The sequence below is a fragment of the Ambystoma mexicanum genome, chromosome 12, assembly GCF_040938575.1.
Source record: "Ambystoma mexicanum isolate Mex_15411 chromosome 12, UKY_AmexF1_1, whole genome shotgun sequence".
Lineage (NCBI taxonomy): Eukaryota > Metazoa > Chordata > Amphibia > Caudata > Ambystomatidae > Ambystoma > Ambystoma mexicanum.
In genome coordinates this window covers 412,349,271-412,375,698 of record NC_090936.1, presented here as the reverse complement: position 1 = coordinate 412,375,698, position 26,428 = coordinate 412,349,271, and positions in this window count along the sequence as shown.

The following is a 26,428-nucleotide window of genomic DNA, read 5'->3' as shown; positions in this document are numbered from 1 at the left end:
GTGCATTGAACGGAGTGGAGCGCATAGAAGTGCGCGACTTACATGGAATGGTTTGGTGCGCATGTAACGTTTGAAAGAGCATGTAACCCATCACATCACATCACCATGCTTACTCTCTTCTTTACACCACCACCCAACTATAACACAGAGATACTATAACACCATTCGGTATAGCTGTTCTCATACCAACATCTGCCGCATACTCCACATCACTCTAACTAAACCCTGCTGATTACACACCCCCCAGCCAGGCGTTCTCCTCAGGCCTAACGCAACCACAATCGGTCTGGATAAATCCTGCCGAGAACGAAAACATACTGGTGATCTCCCAACCACCACACCTACCGCTAAGAAGCAGCCATTACACGAATGCCACACCAGCTGTACACATATCCGGTGCTCACATGCACCTTTGACTCTCTCTACTCTCTCTACTGACTTGAACTTCGGTTCTCAAGGGCGTTTAACCTACCAGTGCCTTCAGACCATACCAATGGTATTTAAGGCGCTATATAAATGCAAAGTAACATAACATATCAGGAGAAAGTGAATTGTCATATTATTGTATTGGGACCTTTTTGTTTTGGGGGATTGGAAAAAGAGATCCCTGTTTTTAGCTTCATCAGTAAGAGATCCATTGCTACAGGACCCCTAAAAGGGCCTTTTACATCTATATTTTATATTTTAATGTCTCTACATTTTAAATTGAATAGTACTCGCTGTGTATGAACAAATTATAACTGTGTTGTGCTGATGATATTGTTTTTGTATGTGACTTTTATGATCCACCTGGGTCGAAATAAAGGAAATTGATTGATAAAGAAGAAAAGTCATATTGAAAACTGACTGAAAGTGTGAAGACAAAGGGCCTCATTACACGGTAGGTGCTTAGGGATTACCGGTACCGGTAAGGTCACCAGCGCCTGTAATCCCTTAGCGCCCTACTACGAGGTCCCTCAGTGGGTCCCGTCCTTACGCCTTGTCTGACCAGGTGTTAAGGACGGGACCCGCTAAGGGACTTCAGCGCTAATAACGGTACCGCAAATTGCGGTACCGTTATTAGTTCCTTCCCCATTCCCATTGAGCCCTATGGGGGCTCGAATGGGAATGGGGAATGGTATTTGGCATGGGGACTTAACGGGTCCTCCAGGGTTGGAATGACCCGGTAAATCCCCATACCGTCTACCCTGGACCCAGTATGCAGTAAGGGAGCTAATAGCGGCACGGTTACCTCCTACCATGTAATGAGCCCCACAGTCTTTTGGTTTATCGAGCAGCAGGTTGTGGCAACATTTGAATAATTCTACTTTGAAGCATGATACACCTTGTTTAACATATCCAGGTGCTAAGTGAAAGACTTTTGAAGTGAAGAGAACTTTGTGCTGCATTTGGAATAGAATTTTGAGGTTGATAATAACTTTCTTGATAGGAACTTTACTTGGAAAATCCTGCATTAATCTTGGGGAAGGGAAATCCGACCCAAGTTACAAGGATACCTGTTAACATTGTTTTGTTTGCATCTAACTATTATACTATTGAGTTTGATTGGCCATATGATACCTGTATGATTTATATTGTATGTATAAGTGTGAGGGACAGAAACCTTCCTAGAGTGATTTCCTTTAGAAAATTCTATCTACTTGTCCACCTCACATGTCTGACTCATCAGAACCCTCACAGTAATTTCATACAGTATGGTTGAGTTTAACATTTTAAAACTAGGGCGTTTTTCGTGGGAAGGAGGGCAGAATCTTTGCATATCTAATTAGGAAATAAACAGGAATAGCAATGCTACAGGAGTATCACTTACTGCTGTCTCAATGTGCTAAAGTACTAACAAAGTGGAGGGGTGAAGTGTATGTATCATCCTTCTTGGCATATTCTAGTGATGTGTTCCTCTGGTGGTGTGATGACTCCTGCAGCGTCATCACTGATCCCCTGCCTAAAGTCTCCTCCCATGTGGCCAGGGGAAGGCAGCCGTTACCTGATACTGACCCTGGGTGTGGTATTCTCAGGGTGGATCACATGGGAGGAGATGGATGTCAGGGGAGAGTGGTGACTCCAATAGGAGAGAAGCAGTATTCTTCTCTTTCTTGCAAGGAAGATCCCTTAATTCCCTGAGTTTTTGATGGCATGTTGTCATTATGTAGAAACATTTAAATATAAACATCTGAAAACTATTTTTCAAACAAAATTCTATTAATTCTTCAGGTGTACATGATAAGTCTATAACACATCTAACATCTTTAAATAAAACTGTCCAACAATGTAACTTAAAATCATTTGAAAATTCCTTGGACTCCAAGTTCCAGAAAGCCTCAAATACTGAGACAAGGAAGAGGAGCAAGGAATCAATGTGGAGGGAATGTGATACCAAGTACAATGTGCAGTCTAGTTGTCAAGATCCAAGTCAGCTGTGTGGGACATTTAAATTTGGAAATCACCTGCAGGCGGAAGATCGGAGAAGGAGAGAGGAAAAAGGTTGCAGAGTGCACAGAGCAGGAAGCGAGTCCAGAGGCAAGTCATATTCATGGAGAAGAGCCATGGGGAAAGGAGGAAACTTTTGCCGGTAACAGACTGGAGGCATTCAGGGCAGGAGAAGAGGAACTCTGTTGAAGTCACAGCAGGTGGCGGAAGATGAATTGTGCGCAGCTGGACCAGAAGAGACGCGGTTCAGTAAAGCGGAAATGGTTCCATCGGCGAAGGAATAAAAAGCTGATACAGGAACCAAAAGAGGCTCTGCCAAGAAGGGGAAGCTTGTCCAACGAAAACTCCTTGCAGCAGCTGCACGTTAAACCGGTGAGTCAACCTAGAAGAGTAGGGGACCCTGGGACGTGCCAATACATTAATGCACATTTGTTAAGCATTTGTGAATACCAATCAAATAGGATTGAAAAGCAAAGGCAAATGTGGTACAATTCTCCTAATGTGAGATGTAAGTTGGGGGAAACGTGGAACCAGCATTGCCATAAGCCAAAAGACATTATAGAAGAAAAGCAAGGGCAAACGTGATACAATTCTCCGGTATGAGTTGTCAATTGGGGGAATCCTGGAACTAGCAATGCCATAAGCCAAAAGACATTACAGAAGAAACAAATGGGCAACAGTTGCAGAAATTTCCTAATACGAGATGTCAATTTGGGGAAAACGTAAACAGGCATTGCCTATAGCCAACAGATATTGAAAAAAAGGTTGACAGACAGAGCTTGAGCAACCCCTCATGTAAGGGATGTCAGACTGGGGGAAGTTGGTAACTGAAGTCAACAAAGTTGTGTTATTGAAGAAGTGCAGTTGTGTTGTATCTAAGAGGAATGTGAATGTTACAGTGAGACCTGAAAAGAGCATCAGGTAGTGAACCTTTTTGGGAAGAGATACCTGGCAGGAGAGTACACCAGGTGGTCTGCATGAGCCAAAATGGAGATATTCCTGGCAGGGGAATACACCAGGATATCAAGAGTTTCTGTTGAGAAGTTTCCTGGCAGGAGAGTTTAGCAGGAAACCCATTTTGGACTGGTGTGTTAAAGAGAAACTTTGTCATATGAAGTTGTTGTTTAAATTAAACATTTTGGCAACTAGAGAATTAGAAAAGATTTGCCTTTTGCCATACTTCAACCAATATTGGACAAAAGACATTTGGTTTGACCATCCTGCCAATTAGGAAAGACTTTTCTTTGCCATATTCCAAAGAGTGTTGTGGAAAAGACATTGGGCCTCATTACAACCCTGCCGGTCCGGTAACAATGGTGCCGGTATGCTTAGCAGGACAGTTGTTACCGGACCGGCAGAGTAGAGGTTTGCGGACCGGGTGCCTTTCCGCCCACCAGGTCTAACCTGGTGGGCAAAAAGGCACCCACTTGCAGACTTTGACGGTAGCATCGGCACCATTATGAATGGGGCCGGTGCTACAGTCCTCCCTATTCCCATTGAGTCCTATCGGACTCGAATGGGAATGAGGAGTTACTTTTTCAGGCGCCTGGCCACAAGGACCGCCGGGCTGTAATGCCCCAGTGATGCCCCAGTGATTCCCCCCTGCCGGGCGCCGACAAAAACACACCTCTTCTGGTGGCCTAATCTGTTTTGCCATCCTGAAAAACTAGGAGAGACTTTCGTTTTTTTATATTCCAACTAGGGTTGTGCAAGAGACATTTGTTTTGCCACCCTGAGGAAAGTATTAGGTGAATGTGGCATTGCCATTGCCTTTAATAGACTATTATTGAAACTGAACATTTTGGTAAATTTTCCCTAAACCATTCAGGGGAAGGGAGTCAACCACTGGACTTAAGAATTGTTTTGTTGAGGAGGGGGCGCTGTTGCGCAACAAGATGGCTGTATAAGAGGGGAGCTCCTCTCCGGCACACTATCCTTTTGCAAATAAATCCTGAAACTGTCTTCCCCCGAGCTACAAGATCAGCGGAACTGATTGCAGCAGCTGTCCTGCATCCTCCGAGAGAAACAGCGGGCAAAATCGGCCCCTGCGTGCCCCGGCGCGGGAGTGGGAGCGGGCGCAAGGATCTGTGCCGCTCAGCAGCTCCGGAGTGAAGTACTTGGGAGCCGCAGCTCCCGAGGTGTGTGGGCCATTCTGTGGACGGAGCAGGCCTCGCGGGCAGTGCGGGCAGTGGATCCGGACTCCGGTGACCCGCGCCCCCTCGGGAGCCGCTGGACATTTGGGGCTGCGCATGCAACGAGGCTGAGCCTCCCCGGTAGGACTGCGCCGCCTGCCCCCCCCACATATGCTGATATCTGTGCGCTCCCGCCCTCCATCCCTACATCCAATGTTGAGGGCTCGGAGCAGTGCGGATGTGCGGAGCCCCAACTGAAGGCGGCGAGCACCATCGGATGACTGCCGGCCCGCGTGTCTGCCATGCGCGGTGGCCCTGGCTCTTCTCCCGCAGGCCCGCCGCATGGGACACTGCATGGGGCACCAGCACAAACACGTGTAATACGCGCGGCACGCCGCTGACAAGTGCCCAGGGGTAAACAGGCACAACGGACACCTTCACTGGAACGTGGTGTGCATTTTCTTTCTTCATCCAGACATGTGCGTAGAGGATTAACGCAATAGGCCTCTGAGGTGCTGAAGTGCGCTCATATGCTCCGGTAATTACTCACTCTCCCTGTGCATGCAGCCTGCCTCAAACCTCGGACCACCCGGACCCCTAGGGGCACAATACTATTCCATCAACTCTCCTTGGTAGAGGCGGAGAGAGGTCTGCACAATCTCCACCTCGGTGAGTCTGGACCCAGCGCAACCTAGAACAGAAACTTCAACTAAGAACCTATGCATAGACTCTGGATCGAGTCGCTCTACCCGATCTACAATGGCAGTGGGACAGAGACCAACACCCTTAGCAGATGCCCCTGTAATTAGCCTGCCTTAGATACAAATAGAACCCTCCACCCTCCATATTCAAACCTGGGCAGCTGAAGCTGAGCTCCTTCTCTCGCAATACTGAAACTCTCTCAAGATACTTTTACGTGGGTGGTCACAGTCCATTTCAGTGAACATTGGTTGAGCTGTCACAGACACACCGGACGTAGCATCTTCAGCCTTAGCTCAACCACTTCTCAGACCCACCTGTACATGCGCGGACATTAGACCACTCAGCTTCCTTCTGGCTAGATCAAAGTCATCATTACCTGAGGCGACAGGGCAATAGAGGTACCCTGGGAGCCCATCATATACCCTCCCATCCTGCTTGGCTGCCATTTGGTCGGGGGTGAAGCACCCTTTCAGTGACAGAACCCTCTAGAGCTGGTTATCCTTGACCAGTCTGCCCATCCCCCTGCGGCAGTCCTCACAGGTACAGAGCAGCCTACTCCGGAACCCAGACAGTGGGGAAAGTATTCCGACATCCTAATCAATGCTGCCCTGATAATACGTGGGCACGTGGGAGGACACAGTCCACTTCAGAGACCACTGGTGATACCGCTGAGGTGCATGCTCACTACCGACTACCCCCGGTACACCCAATTTAGCTGCCCAAATCTCCCCCATCATCTATCTACAGCAGTGGTGAGACGAGTGTAATACCAGATCCGGTGGACTGCGGTGGCTGTCACAGAGACCAATCTACACAGTGAACAGTGTGTGCTCAATCCTGCCCAGAGTCCACATTGTATCCTAATCTCGGCAGCCATCCATTTCCCTCACCACAAGCTATATAATCAAGTGGCCATCCATACGATGCCCGGAAAGAACGTAGTTAAAAGCAGGAAGACTGGGCCGATGGATTCCTTTACGAACTCACAAACAACCTTGGAGAGCTCGGATCCAACGTCGGCATCTGAGCCCCCGATCGCAGAGGACTCCAAGTTTGACCAACTCCTAGCTGCGGTCCAAAATGGGTTCCTGTCAATTAAAGTCAAATCAGACGACATAGGGCCTTATTACGAGTCCGGCGGTAACCGAGGCGGTAAAACCACCTGGTTACCGCCGGACTCGTATTACCATTCTGCCTCCGTGATTCCCGGAATTACCGGGACATTACAACCCCGGTTTTCCGGGAATCATGGTGGCGGAATGGTGTTAATCCCCATTCCCATTTAGTCCTATGGGACTCAATGGGAATGGGGATCATGGAAACACCGGCAGCATCTCGTAATGCTGCCGGTGTTTCCCCGTCCGCCAACAGGCGGGCGGTGTAAAACCCGCCAGGTCAAACCTGGCGGGAACATCACCTCCCGCCTGCAGGAGTCGGGATCAGGTGGTCCGGAAACAACGGTGGCGGCGGGTTTACCGCCACCGTTATTTCCGGACCGCCTGATTTGTAATGAGGCCCATAGTCTCTACAATAAGCTCCCTAAAAACCTGGGTCGACAAAGAAAGTGCCAGAATCACTGATGCCCAAAACAGAATAAGTTCTAATGAAGACTTGACTCACCAAAACACTCATGACATCACCCTCTTGAAAGGCAAAATGAACAAATTCTGTGAAAAGTGCGATGATTTGGAGTCAAGGTCTAGAAGGAATAATGTACGCATCGTCGGCCTTTCAGAGTCCTTTTGCAAAGATCCGATGGAAACCCAAATTGAAATCTTCTTGAAGTCACTCCTGGGTACTGAATCATTCTCCCCTCAATTCCTGGTAGAACGGGCACATCGTTCACTTGCTCCACCACCCAAACCCGGGGCTCCCCCCCGTACAATAATTGGGAAGCTATTGAATTACAGAGACAGAGACGCTGTGCTGAAACTGGCGAGAGAAAATGGCCCTCTGAGACACGGCAATGACAATATACATATTTATCCTGACTTCACAGCAGGAGTCCAAACCCAGAGACGTTCCTATGAATCCATCAAGCGCCAGCTGAGGGCGAGACAGGTGCCGTACGCCCTCCTGTTTCCAGCAAAATTACGCATTCAGCATGGTGGACGAGCGCACTCTTTGACTCTCCGGCAGCGGCATTAGCATATGTGGAATCCGCCATCCCCCTTCCATCCGGAAGAAACGAACTCGAGCCAAATCCCCTACAACAGCAATATAGACCCCTCCACAGCACACTACCGATCACAGCACCCAAACTCCTTTTCGACTTCGTTGGACCTCAGCTTTGGCAAATAACAGAAAGGGGTACACAGTTTTTCAAGTACTCAAGTAAGCCGGATGAGATGCGCTCGGCTACGGAAGCGGAGTTGCAGCACTCGTCCCCCTTCACAAGTGAAACCACAGAGTTGTAAATGGGACTCATCATCAGGTTGGGACAGATGGTGTGGGTGGGGTGGGTATAGGGAATTTAGGATTGTTTAACCGACCAGCAAAATAGCCGTTTATGTTGATAGTCCCAGTTGGGCAACTTGAGGAAAAGGTTACAGTTATGTTTATTGTTAAAAACACAGTCACAGTCTCACGCGCTGCTCCTCCTGTTGTGACACTCCCTCCACCCGAAATTGACCATAAACCACTGAAATGGCTCAGAGGACACACACACCCAATGGGTTGACACTTAAACTGTTAACCTGTACTATCCGGGGTCTGAACAATAGAGCAAAATCCAGCAGGGTGGGGGCATACATCAATAGGCATCGCCCACACATAGAAATGCTACAGGAAACCCATGCATTACGGGGGACTAATGAGAATGTCTTGAAACAATGGGGCAACTCCAGGTATCACACCAAATACTCAACACAGAACAGGGGAGTCCTAACGTTGATTCATCCCACTCTGGGGTTTGCCCATGAAAAAAGCAAAACTGACCCGCTGGGCAGATATGTAGTGGTATGGGGCACGGCGGCAGGGGAAAAATTAGTACTGATCAACTCCTATGGGCCAAATACAGACGACCCCGAATTATATGCTCACCTCCTCGACACGATAGGCCCAACTTACGACGCATGGGTTCCGTGGGGTGGTGACTTTAACACTATCCTTGATGTGCTTTTGGATAGGTCCTCCAACAGACAAAGAACCCTTACCAAATCAGCCACCAGTATACATTGAGCCTTGCATGAACTGGCCCTCACGGATGCGTGGAGAGGAACTCACCCCACAGACCGACAATATACCTTCTCCTCATCTGTACATGATACAGAATCCAGAATAGACTATTGGTTCATATCCTCTGCCCTCCTGAGCTCTGTGGTGTGCTGTGAAATACTTCCCTGCACACTGTCGAACCATTCTTCGGTCACAATCGAGATATCCTTCCAGAACATCAAACACCCAGCTCAGCACTGGAGAATGCCCCCAAACATCCTTAAGAACCCTGACGTTGTCGAATCACTACATATCGAAATGGAGGAATTCTTTCAGTTAAATGTAGGATCAGTGGGCAAGTGGGCCACAGTATGGGAAACGTTTAAAGTGTGGGTAAAGGGCAACCTAATGTCCAAAACTACCGGGCTCCTCAAGAATGTTAGAGCGAACCTGGACAAAACTGAAACACTCCTTGACACACAACAAAACCACATTGGCTGACATCAATGCACAACTGCAAATATTTAATGATCTAGCAACCCAAGAGTTACAATACATGTCCACTCCAATCAGGCTGACATCAATGCACAACTGCAAATATTTAATGATCTAGCAACCCAAGAGTTACAATACATGTCCACTCCAATCAGGCCACGCAGATACGGTGAGGGAAATAGAGCAGGGAACCACCTGGCACGTATATTACAAAAGGAATGCAAACATGCCCCCATCACTAGTATCCTCACTGACAAGGGTGAACCAGTACACGCAGAAGAGGAAATTAACGCCGAATTTGCTAAATACTACACCAACCTACATGCAAATCATGATAAACGAACACAGGAACACATCAAGACATATTTAAACGAGATCGAGCTCCCTAGACTTTCTTCAGAGGACAATAGTGTCCTTGAACAGGAAATAACCAAGGAAGAGATCGCTGACGCGATTAAGTCACTAGCTGCTGGTAAAACTCCTGGCCCAGATGGTCTAAGCTCTGACCTATACAAGACATTAGTTGCAATACTATCCCCGGTACTTACCAACGTATGGAAGGAAGCCTTGAGCTCTGGCTCCCTTCCAGATTCAATTACAGACCAGTTATAACAGTCTTACGGAAGCATAGACACCCAGCCCATGAGCGTCGGCATATCGCTCTCTGTCTTTACTAAACACAGATGCTAAAATATAAGCAAAAGTATTCACCAATTGATTACTCCCTAAACTGACTACACTAATTCACCCTGACCAATGTGGCTTCATCCCAACGAGGTCCACGGCCCTAAACGTACGTAGATTGTTCAGTATCATGATCATTGTTCAGTATCATTCAGTATCATGATCAAACCGGACGCACAAGCAGTGGCCATCTCGTTGGATGCTGAGAAAGCGCTTGGTTCCGCCTCTTGGAGATACATGTTTGAGGTCCTCCACAAATTCAGCTTTGGCCCGTACTTGACACAGTGCGTCAGATTACTCTACACCTCCCCCAAAGCCAGGGTCCTAACAAATCGTACCCTCTCCACTCATCTCACCCTGCACAGAGGCACCAGACAGGGCTGTCCCTTCTCTCCCATCCTTTTCGCCCTCACCATCAAACCAATGGCGGCCGCAAGTAGTAAGGAACAACAAATGAGGGGCATAAAGATGTCAGGCATTTATCAGTCCATCTCACTATACGCCGACGATGCATTATTATATGTTCGACAGCCAGAGAGGAACTTAGAGCCTACACTGGCAGTGATAAAAGACTTCACTCTGCACTCTGGATATAAAATCAATACCGCCAAATCTGAAATGTTCCCGCTGACACTGGCTACTGTCTGTCCTTCACGCACTTATGGCCTGAGGTGGTCCCCAGACCACATCAGATACCTGGGGATCCTAGTATCTTGGGACAAAGCGTCACTATACATAGACAACTACGAAACCACATTGCAGACAATCCATACTAAACTCCAAATTTGGACTAGACTCCCCATATCACTAGCTGGCCGTATAGCAGTACTCAAAATGGTAGTCCTTCCTAAGCTCCTATACGTCTTCAACAATGCCCCCATCTGGCCTGGCAAGCCCTTCTTTGAAAACCTACGCTCCATTGCAACCACCTTCATTTGGAATGGAGGAGCCAACAGGCTTAAATGGGATAAACTGGTAGAACCCTACGATATGGGGGGCCTCGCTGCAACTGACTTCGAGCTATATTACCAGTGTCACAGGCACAATACGCCAAATACTGGCAGAACCCCACTGCAGAAGCACCGCATGTCCCCATAGAGAGATACTCAGTCCACCCTACGGAATTAAGGTCCATAATCTGCGAAATCTCATAAAGACAATTGCAAATCTGAGCCAGCATCCTGTACAGTCGCAGCATGGGCTGCAATCACTAAGCGACTTCACATCGAAACTCCATATGATTCACATACTCCACTATGGAATTTCCCGAGCATTGCCCCTACCTATAACACCAGTATACAGAAAGCGTGGATCCCGAACTATGACATCACTATGAAGGCCATGTTCCCAAACGGCAGATTTGTCACCCTGGAAGATTTCGCAGACACAGTGGGGCGCGGCCAACTTGTTACTTTACAATATCACCGCATGAAGGCGGCATTTAAGAAACGACGGCCTTCATCCCCGACAGAACCACCCGAACACCCCTGTTATCCGCACTACACACACACACACGAACATGGGCGTCTCCATATTATACAGCATAGTCCAAACCCGCACAAAATCAACCAACAATATAAAGGCCTCCTCAGAGGAGGACATGGGCACAACAATAGAGGAGGGGAAATGGCCAGATACTGTCTCCTCACAAAGAGGGTTTCCCTGAACGCAGGGTTCAGATGCATACAGTTTGGACCTGCCCTATGATAACCAGATTCTGGCGTGATGTAGCGAATGTCTTGGAAGACATCACACAAATTCCTGCACAACTCACCCCCCAAAAATACTTATTTGGCGACATACAAAAAGTCCCAGAAAAAACTAGGAGACTGTTCAATATTGCATGCATAGTGGCCAAGGAATGTATTTTTTCTAGAAGTGGAAAAGTAACCATGCCCCGTGTGCGGAACAATTCCTCGCTACATTGTCATATGTCAATGAATGTGAAGAAATATACATAGGACTAGACCCCTTACCTTGTAGACCCAAAGACATCTGGGCACCATTAAGATCTTACCTTGAAACTACTTCCTTCCTCTCACTCAGAGGAGTCAGAAAACGATTGAACCACATGAGGAGACGCCTACATTGAAAGTCCAATGTGTCAAAATTGCACTATTGTTAAAATCATACTGTTATTCTACAAAATGGGAATGGTTGGGAGAAAACCAACATTTTTGTTGTATATAATCTGCATTATTGGAAAGTTGAAGCGATTGTGATGTGACTTGCGAACCAAAATAAAGTTAAAAAATAAAAATGTTTTGTTGAAGTTATATGTTTAGGATTTTGCGCATTTTATTTGAATTGAAATCAGAAACATTTACCCTGCACCTTTTGATTGTGTATGTTAGTGTGAGGGTCAGGGTGTGAGGGGTCAGAGATAGTTTGCACACAAGGTCAGCTTGCTGTCATTTTAGTTTTGTAGGAAGGGACATTCTGATGTTGAGAACATTCCAACATTGTGTCCACCTCTCATTTCTGACTTCTCACAGAGGGAAATGTAATCCTGTTGATTGTTACACCTTCATTGGCTGATCAGGAGGGAAGATATGTGGGGGTGGTGGGACTCCTTTTTAGGATAAAGATATGGCTGTTATGCGTCAAAGTCCTTAATATAGCAGACCCTACTTCTGAGGAATCTGCTCTAGCAGTCGCTTCCCAATACGAGAGCAATTGAAATCATCTCTACAAGGTTTCGCTCCATTGTCAAGTGAATTGTGTATGATTCACAGTGGTACCTTTGATGTTTATTCCGGTCTTCCTCTGCCATAGTGATGAAAACTGAACTGCTCGCTATTGTGTTCCTCTTCTCTCCTGAGCTTTGCTGCAGTCAAGGGGCCATGCTAGCTGCCAGTGGAACAAGGTTAGCAAAGTTAGGCCCTATACTTCGTGGAGGGGTGTTATCATGCTGGAATTGTTGTGCACCACCCTAGCTTACATATAGTGCCCCTTAAAAGGCCAGTGACTCCAATGTGTTTCCTGTTACTGTCCCCTGCTCTATGACGGGGACTTAATGGGAATGACAAAGGGAATGTTCTATATACCATCTCCTGACCCATCATCCTCTGGGTGCCATGTTATGATACATTGTAGAGACAATGAAAGAGTTTGTGATGCAAATTGGATTACACTAGGGTGAATTGTGCTAAACCCATTGATGTAATTGGTCAAAGGGTGATTGGAGAACTTGTACATAGCTTTCACTCAACAAAGGGTCAAATATCTAAGCTAATGTACCAGACAAATGAGGGCTGAGTATTGTGGGTACTGGAGAGTTCTGCAACCTGTTGTGGGCACGTTTCCATTGTTGCTGATGAGTGATATGTCTATCAAAAAACAGTTTTGGTGCCTCGGTTATTATACATTTTCCAGATGACGCCAATACAAATACATGAGATACAATGCTCCGAGCATAGCAGTGGAGAAGTTGAAAATGCCTTATGAGGTTTGTTGGAGTACTGATGGTAGGAATGGGTGGACATATTAAGAGAGTGGAGATGCTCTGTATCGGGTTGTTCAGAGTGAGAGTCAAAATTAAAGATTGCTCATCCAAATTAAGTATTGCTTAGCAATGTCTGATGTAAATTATCTCTCTGTCTAGTAGTAATAAATGAAGTTGTTTACATTTTCTTTTTTTTTAAAACAAAATGCCTTATGAGTTGGTCTGCATCAAGGAACCTTATTTTACAATGCATTGTCTAGCTGCCTTAGTGCAGTTGTACTTGATTAGTATTGCAGAGGACGATAGATAAAGTCATTAGCATGCTTAAAACCTAGTTTACCCCAGAATCTCTTGTAGAAATTATACTGACTCGACCATTGGCTTTTGGTGATCGGTATGAAGTGGTCAATGTGGCATAAAATCACGAAAACAGAAAGGCGCAAAAGGGCGTGGTGTTCATTTTAGAGGGACTCACAGCTAGCATGGACCAGAGTAGGCACAGGCAGCATAGAGAAGGAAGACTAGGCAATATAGAGCAGTCGTACAAGGATGGAGTATTTATTAAGAATCAACATTATAAATTGGCCAACTCAGATAGTACAATGCATTTTCTGGCATAAGGTATGGTTTGTATTCCCACAACAGCCAACAGATCATGCTGTTAATATTACACTTACACATTTTAGTGAGGAGGTAGGAGTTCACAATTGTACAAAGCCATTTTGGCCAAACTGAGGAAGGATCTACTGAGAGTCAGTGATAAATAAGATGTAGATTTTGGGGGTCATTTGACAGATTTAGATGAAGTAGTGTATATGAAAAATGTTTCCACAGAATAGTCTCATGAAGGCCTAACTAACACCTAGATCTTCACACAAGATGGGAATGATGGATGCCCTAACCTATTGGAAATGCAAATATGACCCAGCTGGTTTCCTGCATATGTGGTGGGTATGTTCTAGGATAAAGTAGTGGAGAGGCTTGATCATTTCTTAAACTCACGGTTAGAATCTACAGTTTGGTTGTATCTTCCGGATTTATTACTGGCCAAAAGAAATGTACCACTATGTGCAATCTGGCTTGGAGGTCTAAGAAAATGCGATGCAGAGGAACGGGATCTTCGCATGGGTGACAATCAACCAGAGAAGGCAGGTATGAGTTATTGAGTGTGACTTAGGGTAGTGGTTGAATTAGGCCAGGTAAATGTGCTTAGGCAGTCTTGAACTACCTTATTCCTACGTGTTAATTGGTTCCATGTGCTAATATCCCCGCAAATATATCACTAATCAATAATATCGGCATATTTTTGCGGCGATATTAAGGCATGGAACCTGCAAGGGACACCTCTGCAGCCCCCATATTGTTTTAGAGGGAGCAAAGAAAACCCCCGCAACCCCTGCTCCCAAAACCCCAAAATATTTTCCCCACAAAAAACATTGCCTATGGCCGTTCCCGACGACCATATATACAGCGATATATTTGGTGGGGATAATATTACCTGATACCTGTTAATTGGCCATGTTCATGTAGAATATTGATGAATGCTCTCACTGCACTAGTTCGACGATTGGGGGGAGATGCATCTGCGGATATGTGGTTAGGATCAAGCGTGTCATAGAATACGCAGTATATGCACATTAAATGATTGCTTTTACCTGTCATGTCACCTCCATTCGCCGTCATTTCATGTCTCCAAACCCTCCAAAGCACAGGATCCCCCACTATTTGCTTTTACATGTCATGTACTCAGTTTCGTTTCTGTTATGTTGATTTTGATATAGTATAATGTCTTCCTATTTTGCATATGGAAATACTATTCTATTGTATTGTATAGAATTATATAAAGCGCAAGCTAAAACCAGAAGGCATCTATGCGCTATACATAAAGAGAAAAAGCAAAACGATGGGCTGACTAGAAAAAAATAAGGATTTAAAATAAATTAGTTTTAAGTGCCTAACGAAAACAAAGATGGTCATTGATTTCGCGAAGGTGGGGTGGAAGGGAATTCCACAAAGTGGGGGTAAAACAGAAAAAGATCATCCTTGAGCACGCACCCTGCAATAACTAGGAATTCTTAATAGGGTTTGCAAGGCCCAGCGTAAGCATTTAGTGGGACGGTAGTGGCCCAGTTTGGATGGCAAATAGTCACCACCCATTTAAAAATTGCTCGATGTGTAACAAATTAAATTTTAAAGTTAATTCGGCCACTCACTGGCAACTGAGAATGGGCAAGTCTGGGGGCGCCCATAGCTAGTCGAGCTGCTGAGTTCTGAAGGATTTACAGACACTGAATCAGAAAGGCTAGTTGCTCGAAGTATATCCCATTACAGTAGTCTAACGATCATCCTATAATGGAAGAAATGACCACCATCGCACAGCATTCAGTGAGAAGAAAAGGCAGACTCTTCCTCAGAACTTTCAGTTTGATAAAGCCAGCATTGCATAATGAGGCGATTTGAGCTCCTATGGAGCCTGACAGTAAAAGTTTCACGCCAAGGCTTTTTACTGAGTTGCTAGGGGCAGGACAGCAATCCAAAGAGACCGGCCAGTACTCAGTACTCCAGGTCGTAATGGAGTTTGGGGAGCCGATGATCAAAACCTCTGTTTTGTCCCCATTCACTTTTAACCCATTTCTAACCCCTATTGTGGACAGAAAGTTTCTCAATTTGGACAATGGGTCAACTGTTGGTGAATCAAGATGAAATAACAACTGTGTATCATCGGCATAGGTGTAAAAACGGATCATCCCATGTTCGGAAATGAGGTTAGATTATAAAGAAGGGGGGGACAGAGAAGAACCCTGAGGAACACCACGCAAGAGAATAGTAGAAGCTGATTGAAAGGGGTGCAGAGATACTGTTTGCGGGCGCTCAGTAAAAAATAAGAAAACCGAGCAAGAGAAGTACCAGATATGCCAGCCTGTTCAAGGCGGCAAAGGAGAATGTTATGATCAGTCGTATCAAAGGCCATGGAGAGGTCAAGAAGAATCAACACTCTGACTTTGCCGTGGTCCTGAAGCATAGAAAAATCATCCAAAAGAGTGCCCATAAGAGGTCTAAAGCCATACTGAAAAGAGTGTAAAACATATTTGGATTCAAAGAAGTGAAAAATGGGAGGGGTTACAATGGGTTCCATGAGCTTCATGAGGACCAAAAGAAGAGATATAGGAAGATAGTTAACAGCTAAAGTCGGGTCCAGCTGAGGTTTCTTCAGGAGCGGGATAAGCACAGAGTGTTTTAAAGAAGCAGGGATCACACCAGAAGAAATTGAATAGTAAAGAGCTGCTGTGAACAAAGGAATTATTTTCTGAGTGAAAGACTGGATAACGAGCAGAGGGACAGGATAGGTCGGGGAAGCCGACGCCATGAAAGGGCAATACAAAAATCTGTTTAATAAATGTTGCATTGAAATCACTTGCCAATCATTTTAACGTGTATCTAAATGGCAAAGTCCATTTTCTCAGCCTTTCTTTGCACAGATTAGGTCGAGAAAACGTGCCTCTGCTGAACTGGAACCTCATCCACCAGCAGGATCACCTCTGCAAAGACACCATCAACATCAAAACACCAGACGGAGTCGGTGCCTCACAACAAACCCCAGTACGAGAAAGTGGATCATGGAATTTCTGTTCCCAACATCGAAGACACACAGGCAGCGATGCAGAGATTTCAGATGCAAAATACGGTTCTTATGCTTGATTGCCGAAGAGCTGTTATGCACATTTTTATTTATTTTGCCATTTTTCGAATTAAATTCTAATGAGCCTGTTGTTATCTGTCTAAAATAATAAGCAGTGATATGGAGGTGTGTTGGAAGAAAGGGATATCTGTGGCACTGTGTTTGGTATTTATATCTGTGTAAATGGGACCGAGAGGTAGTGACATGCATTCTTTTTAAATGGGTTCTGAAAGGACCCTGATTTATGCTACATTACTGCCATGCTGTCTTGTACACATGACTTGTGACTAAACAGACATGCTCTTCAGAAATTAAATGGTTGTTTTTACTGTCAGGAAGCAAAGCAGGGTTGTGTGTGGCCAAGGGGCTGTACATGCCAAATAAGTACTCCATAGCGTAGTAGAGTGCTGGAGGTTTCTGTGAGTGGATTATTTCTTAAATAACTTTCAAAAGCCACTGGAGAACTAGTTCGAACCAGCCGCATTGGATACATGTTGTTTACTAAAAGCGAGGAGCACTGCATGTGCAGTTTGTGTGTGTGCTAAACCCAGGCGTAAACAAGCTGGACCTCTTACTGGAACGAGACACAGACAGGCGGATGCAGGGGAGCAGTGGGGTGATGTGCTGCCAGGTGGCTGTGTTGAGCAACCCTGCATGAAAGCAAAAATAGTGCTGAAGACCAGACTGAGATAGGCGGTATTTGTGACTATTGTGAATGGGGGATGAGGCAGTTCCGACTGTACCAGGGAAGTCATGTGGGCGCTATCTGGATGACTGTATAAAGAATGGTGTTCCCATTAACAATGGGAACTCCCGTCCCCTGCACACCTCTGGGTATTGGATAACAAGATCCAAACAAAATATACTTTTTTGTTCACTTTTTGTTGATTTTTAGCATTGCAAGGTATCAATTAAGCCACTCTTTTGTACAAATATTATATATGAGAACATGCAATGATTTGTTTCAATATACACAAAAGTTTCAAAAGGTCTTTATGAAGGCATAATAGTATTTTAGTACCATATACATAATAATAAATGTTCGAGTTCGATTCACTCAAAAAGAATATACAATAATTCAAGAAAAAAGGAAGGAAAAGCCTTCCTAATTCAGAGCTCTACGCGTTTCGAGAGTGAGCCTCTCTTCTTCAGGAGCAAACCCTTTTCAGTTTAGACACAATGTTGTCTTGTCCTGTTATTAATTCACAGTCAACAAATAAATTCAAAGTATATCCATTTCATTTTTCTTTCAGTTTTCTCTATGTCTTTAGAACTTCAAGCATCCCTTCTTGTTGTGGAATGGTGAAAACGTCATCTAGTGAAGTAGCAATATGATGTGCTGTAAATAACAATAATATGTATATTAGCTAGTGATTTAAACGGGGAATTAAATGAATATAAACCTGTGTGGGAAACGGTATTCCTACCTGTGTTTCTTGTTCATATCCTGTGTGTTTCTCAATTCAAAGGTGATCACTGTTAATGGCTGGCATCTGTGGCTTCTAATCAGCCTTCGTTCTGTCACAAATAATGATTTAATAATTTCTATCAGAATGTAGTCGCACATTATATTTTCGTATGATTCCTTAACTTAAATTCAAAAAATTACCTCAATGCCCTGTGGTTATTGTTTGTTGTCGTGCTGAGCCCCTCGTGGTCCCGTCCCCAACTTTTCAAAGGTAACCTACGCGAAAAACATTGTGTCAATGTATGTAACTTTTCCCATTTCACTAATAGATGTTATAACATCTCTCATTTCTTTCATACCTTATTAGTGATGTTCCTTCACTCCAACACAAAATCTGCAATCTCTGCCCGAGCCGCGCGTGTTTTCGATCCTCTCTCCCTATTCATTGTCATGTGACTTCAGGTTGTATGTCTGTGTAGATCATGTGATCAGATTAGCATTCTGGGAATCGTAGTGTTGATTGCAAAATAGTGTGCAAATACATGCTGACCGTGTGTATTTAGTTTTAATAGCCATTACCCTGTGAGATCTATTGTTTATCTGTGTGTATCGTTTTACACTGATTACCATACCAGATATACCTGATATATCTGGTTTAATATACCAGACTAAAATAAAGTGTTTCCTTATTGACAACGAGCTAAATCTAGCCCCAGTGTTATGTGGGAGTTGTAGTATCAATTTAGATAATACACAATATGTGTTTAGTGTTCAAATGGATTCTCCAGTTCATATATCTTTATTTACCCCACTCTCGAGTGAATGTGACTTTCACCCCACTCATTAGTAAAAACGGCCACTTGACAATGCCAGGTCAACTTCTAGGGGTTGTAATCCTAGTACTGCTATTCTCAGAAATTGAGCAGCTCACTACGCTAATTCTATAGTGATATGGTCAGGTAGGTTTTGTCAATTATATATGCCTATGCGTGATTTATTGGTGATGGCTCAGCTAGATCCATGTTTAAAGTCCAGGACATAATCTATAGATTGTCTTTTCCTTATTCCACAGTGGTAAGTGGGAGATAGGTATACATTACAATAACAACTCCAGAAATGTCTCAAGTGTGTATCGCTATATGCATGTGACAGTAGTAGAACAAAGAAATTATGAAGGCAGTTGACAATTTGTACAGGGAACATTAACATCATTATTTTTTCTTTTTTCTTTTCTTTTCACAAGAATACATCCAGGCAATACTCCTCGTTCATACCTCTAGGCTCGAGACTCGCTATCTGGATGACTGTATCCCATGATAGGCTCACTGCACACATGCATCATATCCGCCATGCACGACTTTGGTACTTCAACCAGACCCACCAAGGGTTTAATGGTGTCAGTAACTTAAAATGTAGCCTCCGCAGGTGAAATCGAAATTGATGGACCTGGATGGACTGGTGAATTAGGCCAGAGGTGAATAGTACTTTGGATGAAGACTGACTACGCAAGTTCAGTTGGGGTCAGAGCCCGGCTATGGCTTCAGATTGCATTCATGCAGTATCGAGAATGTATTGCTCATGGTCCTCTTGCTTAGGATACTGTACTTGGTCTTAGTGTGCCTTTTCTGCCAGGCTGCAGGACTTGGGGCGGGGCAAGAGGCATCAGAGAAACTTAGCTGAAACCCTGGAAGTATTTATAGGCGGTAGAGATAGAAGCGGGACATCTTGTAATACCACGTTTGCAAGAGCCAAAGCAACCGTATTCTGGAAAAGGGCTAGCTGCTTGTGAGGAATACAAGTATGGGGAAACGTACACATATGGAAAACCTTTTCTTGTGAGGGAAGTATAGAAATGTCACTCAGCACGAAAAACCAGCGAATGCAATGAAGAGCACAGAGTTACATGACACCCCCTGAGTGGGGGTGCTACAGTACAATGAAGAGGAATGCTTACATCCCAAAGATGAGAGGTTCGAGCTTAGTGTGGCTTGTGTTTAACTGGTAGGATCCTTGCTGCAGGGTTTCACATATCTTCCCAGGTGGGAGTGTGAGTAGACACGGGTGAAGGGGTGCAGGCAGCATGCAACTTTGGGGCATTTGGCTGTTCTAGTGGGGGAACGAAGGATTGAGCAGTCCTGAGTAGTCCTGAGTAAGTGACCTAAGGAGTCAGAGTTCAGCTGCGGATATGTCCGTTTCCTAATTCCTCAAGCGTGCAGCTAAGCACAGGCAGGCACCAGAGTTGACTTTATTCCATAGTGATATGGAGGGGCTGGAACTATGGAGCTGCAGGGCAGGACACGTCTCTCTCTCTTTCAACCTCTCTCTATTAATCTATCTTTTTCTCTTGTCCTTCTTACAAATGAGCCTATTAATCAGGTGTGTAACTTGGTGCTCTGTGTCATCTATACGGTCTGTGACAAAGTCACTTGCCTTTTTTTCTGGAAACTTCTATTGGTTCCATGTGTTAATATCCGTGCAAAAATATTGCCATACAAGAATGGCGGCATATTTTTGGGGCAATATCAACCCATTAAACCTGCGGGGCACACCTCTGCAACCCCCATATTATTTTAAAGGGAGCGGGAGACACCCCTGAAACTCCCACTCCCATTTACCCCAAACATTATTCCCACTAATAATATCGCCTAGGGCCGTTCCCAAGGACCATATATACAGGGACGTCATTTAGGGGTCACCAGAGGTCGCAACTGCGACCTCTGAGGTCTCCCTTGCGACCTCTAAAAAAAAAAGAATCTATATATATATATATATATATATACATATATATATATATATATATATTTATACAAGCTCCTGGCCTGTGGCTCTTTACTTCTGGGTTGGCTGGCTTTCTTGTTCAGGCGCCTTAAAAAAAGAAGAAAAATAAGAACAGGAGTGCCACAAGTATAACACTTTCAGCACTGAGCCTAAATAAGAAAGAATAGGAATACCAAATAATGTGTCTTTCTGGAATTCTATACAATAATTGCTAGGCTCATTAAATGTTTATTTCAGGCACACTTCAGGGGGCGAGTCACTGATTTAGTCTGTTCTTAAACGCCTCACTCAGCCTTTCATCCTTCTGAGGTCGATAAATGAGGACCAACACATGTTGGATGATATTGGGTGTAAGTGCTATATAATAACACATCATTATCATTTGGTCATGGACGTCTGCTTACATACACAGTAATTTGGTAATATGGGCCTACACACACTGATCTTAATGATACATATTGCGATCCATTCTTGGATGAAATGTAAATCACATAGTGATATCGTAACTATATTTTTCGTAGTGTACAATGCTATTTGATGCCACTGCCTGTTTTGTCAATGGGAGAAATGCCGTTTTCCATCGCTACCCGCAATATCACTTCGGGGTGGGGTCAAATGACATCACTTCCTGTGATGTCATCAGGGGTTAAGGGTTGTGTGATGTCACTTCCGCTACCCCTGGCATTTTGGTGAAATTACATCCCTGCATATATATGGTGATATTGGTGGGGGTAATATTACCTGATACCCTTCTATTTGGATGACCATGATGGCCATAGGGGTGTAATGGGGATGATCCCCTGCTCACCACCACTTATCCCTGCTAATGTATGAGGGACAGTTACATGCCAAACAGATGTGGCATTGGCCATCTAAGGACATGTTCAAAAATAGCTGAGACGACATGCTGAAACAGTCCACCCCCCCCCCATCACAAGTAGAACAAGATAACAATCCTGACTGCATCTGAAACTACCCTTTTAATGACAAACATTAGAAAAGCGTCCCAAAGGGCCACCTGCAGACGAGGCTCCACGCTTATCTGCAGATGCCTGCGTGCATGAGCAGATTCGCAAGAACACAAATGCAACACGGCAGACCTTCTTTTTAAAGCTCCAGTCCGGTGACCACTTTCAACAGGTGGTCAGAGGTAGGCTACACCTGCAGGGAGAGGCAATTTCCAGCAACCAATCACCTTGCAGCATCAGGTTAGGTAAAATGCGGGCCCTTACATCCAGCCCAGTCTTAGGGGTGACCCAAGGAATTTTAACAGGGATGCCACAGGAAGGAGGAAGGTTGTAGGCATTTGGAGAAGGCAGTGGTCAGAAGTTGGAGAGAATTGGCGATTCAGCAAGGAAGGGGTAGAAGGAGTTTGGAGAGGGGCAGGAAGGAGCAGAGAAGACTGGAGGCAAGAGAGTGAGAAGAACTGTCAAGAGGTGGTATGAGCGAGATAAGAGGAGGCACCTGGAGGGACACACCAGGAAGTCGCCAGAGAGAACTATCAGGAGGAGGCAGAAGGAAGATTTCAGAAGGTGGCAGCAGGGAGATACCAGAGTGTGGTTGGAGGAAGATAACAGGAAGAGGTTGGAGAGAGAGCCCAGATGGTGATAAAGGGGCAATAGGAGAAGGTGGCAGAAGGAAACCATCAAGAAAATGGTTGAGAAGCTGGAAGAAATATCCAGCCCTAGTAAGGCTAGCAGAAGTACAAAAGAATGAGAGATCATTCATTCCCCAAGGCAGAGGGTAGGCAAGAGCTACCGATCTGAAGGGATTGAACCCCAGATGGGAAGAGGAACAAGCACATTGCATCTTGTTGAGGCGGGCCAGGCCCAAGAACAGAGTAGAGAGGACGTACAGAAGGGCAAGGTCAGGACCCAAGAGATGGGAGGTAGCAAGGTCCTCTTAAGCTCCTTTCTGGAAACTCAGTATGGCAGACCGAATTGGCTCTATCTACCAGGCGTTAGCACAACAAAACGGTGATGGCTGGAAGGTTTTGAATTAATCATAACCATGGGCATAGCTCTGGGAAAACCTCCAGACCATCGTTTTTCAGCCTGCCAACCCATTACAAAAGGGGAATAACCATGATGGTGCGTCACCCTTTCTCAACTCTCATGCTGGACTTCCTTTGCATCTTGTACTCATGGTGGCCGTGAATCATGCTATTCCCACCTTCATCTTGTATCCTGGCTTGCGACAATATGTGTTACTACTGACTTCTGCAATTGTATTCGCTCTCCACTCTTGCTTCTCCACTCTTTTTGACTGCTTAATCTCTGTTCTCTCCTCATTTCCCTTCTCCCTTTTCCTATCTCCTCCCCTTACTTTCTTCTATGCACTTACTCTATCAGAATTGTCCCTGGACTTAATATGATAACAACCTCGTCTGTTTCCTCCACCCTCCCATTACTGTTTTCTTCCTCCCCTCCACCCCACCAGCACTATCTGAAATGTCGTCAGGCCTAGTATGATAGTCGCTTGTTTTGTTCCTCCCCTCCCTTTCTCCACCCCTCTCCCTCACCTTCCTTATCTATGTCTTAGCTCTTGCACTATCTGAAAAGTCGTCAGGCCGAGTACGATAGTTAATTTCACATCCTTACTGTTCGTGGCCTGTAAGAATGTGGTTGTATTTTCCCTTGTTCCCTCCCTTGCCTTGAAGCGCTTTGAAACACATTGTGTATAGGCGCTATATAAACAATCATATCATATGCAAATCAGGCTTGTTCCTACCCCAAAAGGGGCAGTTCAGCCCAAACTACTAGGTCACATCCCTTCTGCACGAGACCACAAGCATCCCCAGACATGTTTCAGCCTAGTTGGGCATCATCAGTGAGGAGTAGCTTGGGTCTCTAGGTCGGGCAGATTCGGGACCCACGTCTGGGCATACCCGTCCCACTCGGGGTGACTTTAGCAAAACAAAAAGTTGATGGCTGGAAGGATTTTAATTAATCATAACCACGGGCATAGCTCTGCGCAACCCTCCAGACCATCGTTTTTCAGCCTGCCAGGCCATTACAGAAGGGAAAAACCATATTCAAATCAGGCTTGGTCCTACCCCAAAAGGGGCAACCCAGCCCGAACTGCTAGGTCACATCCCTTCTGCACTTGACCACAAGCATTCCCAGACATGTTTCAGCCTTGTTGGGCATCATCAGTGAGGAGTAGCTTGGGTCTCTAGGCCGGGCAGACTCAGGACCCATGTCTGGGCATACCCGTCCCACTCGGGATGACTTTAGCAAAACAAAAAGTTGATGGCTGGAAGGATTTTAATTAATCATAACCACAAGTATGCCCATACGTGGGTCCCTTACTCGCTGCGCCACAGGGAAGCAAGCTGCACCTCACTGAGGAGGTCCAACAAGGCCGAAACATGTCTGGGGTTGCTTGTGTTTCTGTGCAGAGGGGATCTGGCCTAGCAATTCGGGCTGGGTTGCTACCATTGGTGGCAGTACCTGACTGATTTGCATATGGCTGGACCCCTTTTGCAATGGCGCAGATGGGCTACAAAACGGTGGTGTGGAAGGTTGCCCAGAGCAATGCCAGTGGTACAGATTCATTCAAAACCTTCCACCCATCACTTTTGTGGTCACAGTCTATTTACCAGGTGGAAATAAGTTCCAGAAGTCTCTACTACTTCCGGAGAAAACGCAGCAGCATCTACGACAGCTACTTGCGGTCGTTGTATTCCATTAGCATCCAGAGATCAACTGAAGGACTTTTGAAGAGCGACTATAGAGCTTCTATGTATTAAGTGGGTCCCCAAAATCGTTAAAAGTAGACCTTTGAACTGGCGAAGCTTCTGACAAAAGGTAATCCTAACACTGTATGTTTGAATTTTGTGTTAAATAAAAAAAGATGTTTACCTAAAATTGGTTTTAAATCGGTTTCAAACTTTTGTGGGCCTCACTTGGCTATATGATACCTCCCTGTGCTGTGACTGACACCTGTGCCCTACTTGAATATGCTCTGGGCGCTTTTGTTAATGTTAATGTTAAAGGACATTTGTACCGTGCACTATCACCACCGAGTGGTCCCCTGGCGCTCTGGCCAGCTCTGAAAGAGGAGGGGAGGTTGAGTTAGTGGGAGGAAGCAGGAAAAGTGCAAGAGTGCAGTGATGTGCTGTTGGCGGCCTCAGCCCGGTGGGTCCATTGGCTGGGCCTGGGGTGTTTGCGGCCGGTAGTCGTCATGTACTGTTGTGCGAGTCTATGTGTGTTTATGTTTTGTTGTTGCAATGTAGTGAAGTTTGTGCAGTTTGTTGTTCTGTAGGTTTTGGTTGTGTTTGGTTTGTAGTTTGAGAGGTGTATGCAGAAGGGGAAATTGTTAGTGGGGTTAACAAATGACAAATCAAAGGATGTAGACGCTCCTTCCCATACAGGGGGAATGAGAGCTGGCCACCCACTATCTTCTACCATATAGGCTTATTACTTGCAAGATGTTCCATGCGTTCCACGTCATCCAAAGACAGCAATAATCATTCAGTGTTTGTGTTCTATTTAAAGTCAGAGGGCAGTGTTTGTTATTTGAAGGACATCAGGTGCCACTGCAATGGCATCAATGATATCAGGTATTGGACAGAGCATTCGTTTTTACCGGTTGGTGAGTGCCGTCTTTCTCAATGCTTGATGCAAAACGCTTCCAGGCTAGTAAGACATTATGAGCGCTTTATAATTTCCTGATATTTGTGGGTTAGTACCTAGAAACCGTAATAGGTGACCATGGAACGTTTTCTTAAAGTCGGAAACTCCCAGAAACTGATCGCTAACCTTGCTTATTCTACGCACTGAAATCACATCCCATGACTTTCCAGAAGAAAAACATTTTTTCTTGTGGGTTTCCACAAGCAGTCAATACACCAAGATGGGTTTTCCGCACAACAACCGCTAAATTAATTCTCGTGGGTTTACACAAGCAGTAAATAGCGAGGCCCTGGAGGCCTTCAAAACATACGTTTAAACACAATCCCATCCTCGCGTGCTTCCACAATCACCCCAGACATCCCATCTATCGGTTTCCACTAAGAACCACAAACTCCTAAATTGTGTTACCAGGATCGTTTAGCGTAAACCGGAGACCAACAGAGTTGCAGTGTGTGTCTCTTTGTGGTTTCAAACGTGGGTCTCGTTTATGACGCTGTCTGTCTGATGGCTCGGTAATTCCCCCGTTTAAATATTAAAGAAAGACACAGATAAAACACACATTTCAGAAAATAAAAGGCCTCTGCCCCTGTTTGCCGAAACAAATGTCATTCCTTATCTGAGTGAATAAACAGTCACAAACTCCTGAAAAGCTGCTGGTCACGTGTTTGTTTTGGTCTTACTGTTTTTCCCAGACAAATAGGGGGAAGGTTCACTGGGCGTTTGTGCTGGCTCAAATACAAAGATTCAACAATGTGCACATTCCGAAACACATTTTGTGCGGCTCAGCAGTGGTTGGTGTTGTGCAAGAGCCACTAACATTTAGGGAAAATGGTCGAGTCTGAGATTTCGGTTCACAGCTCACGTGTGAAAGCGGTCTGACCTCCA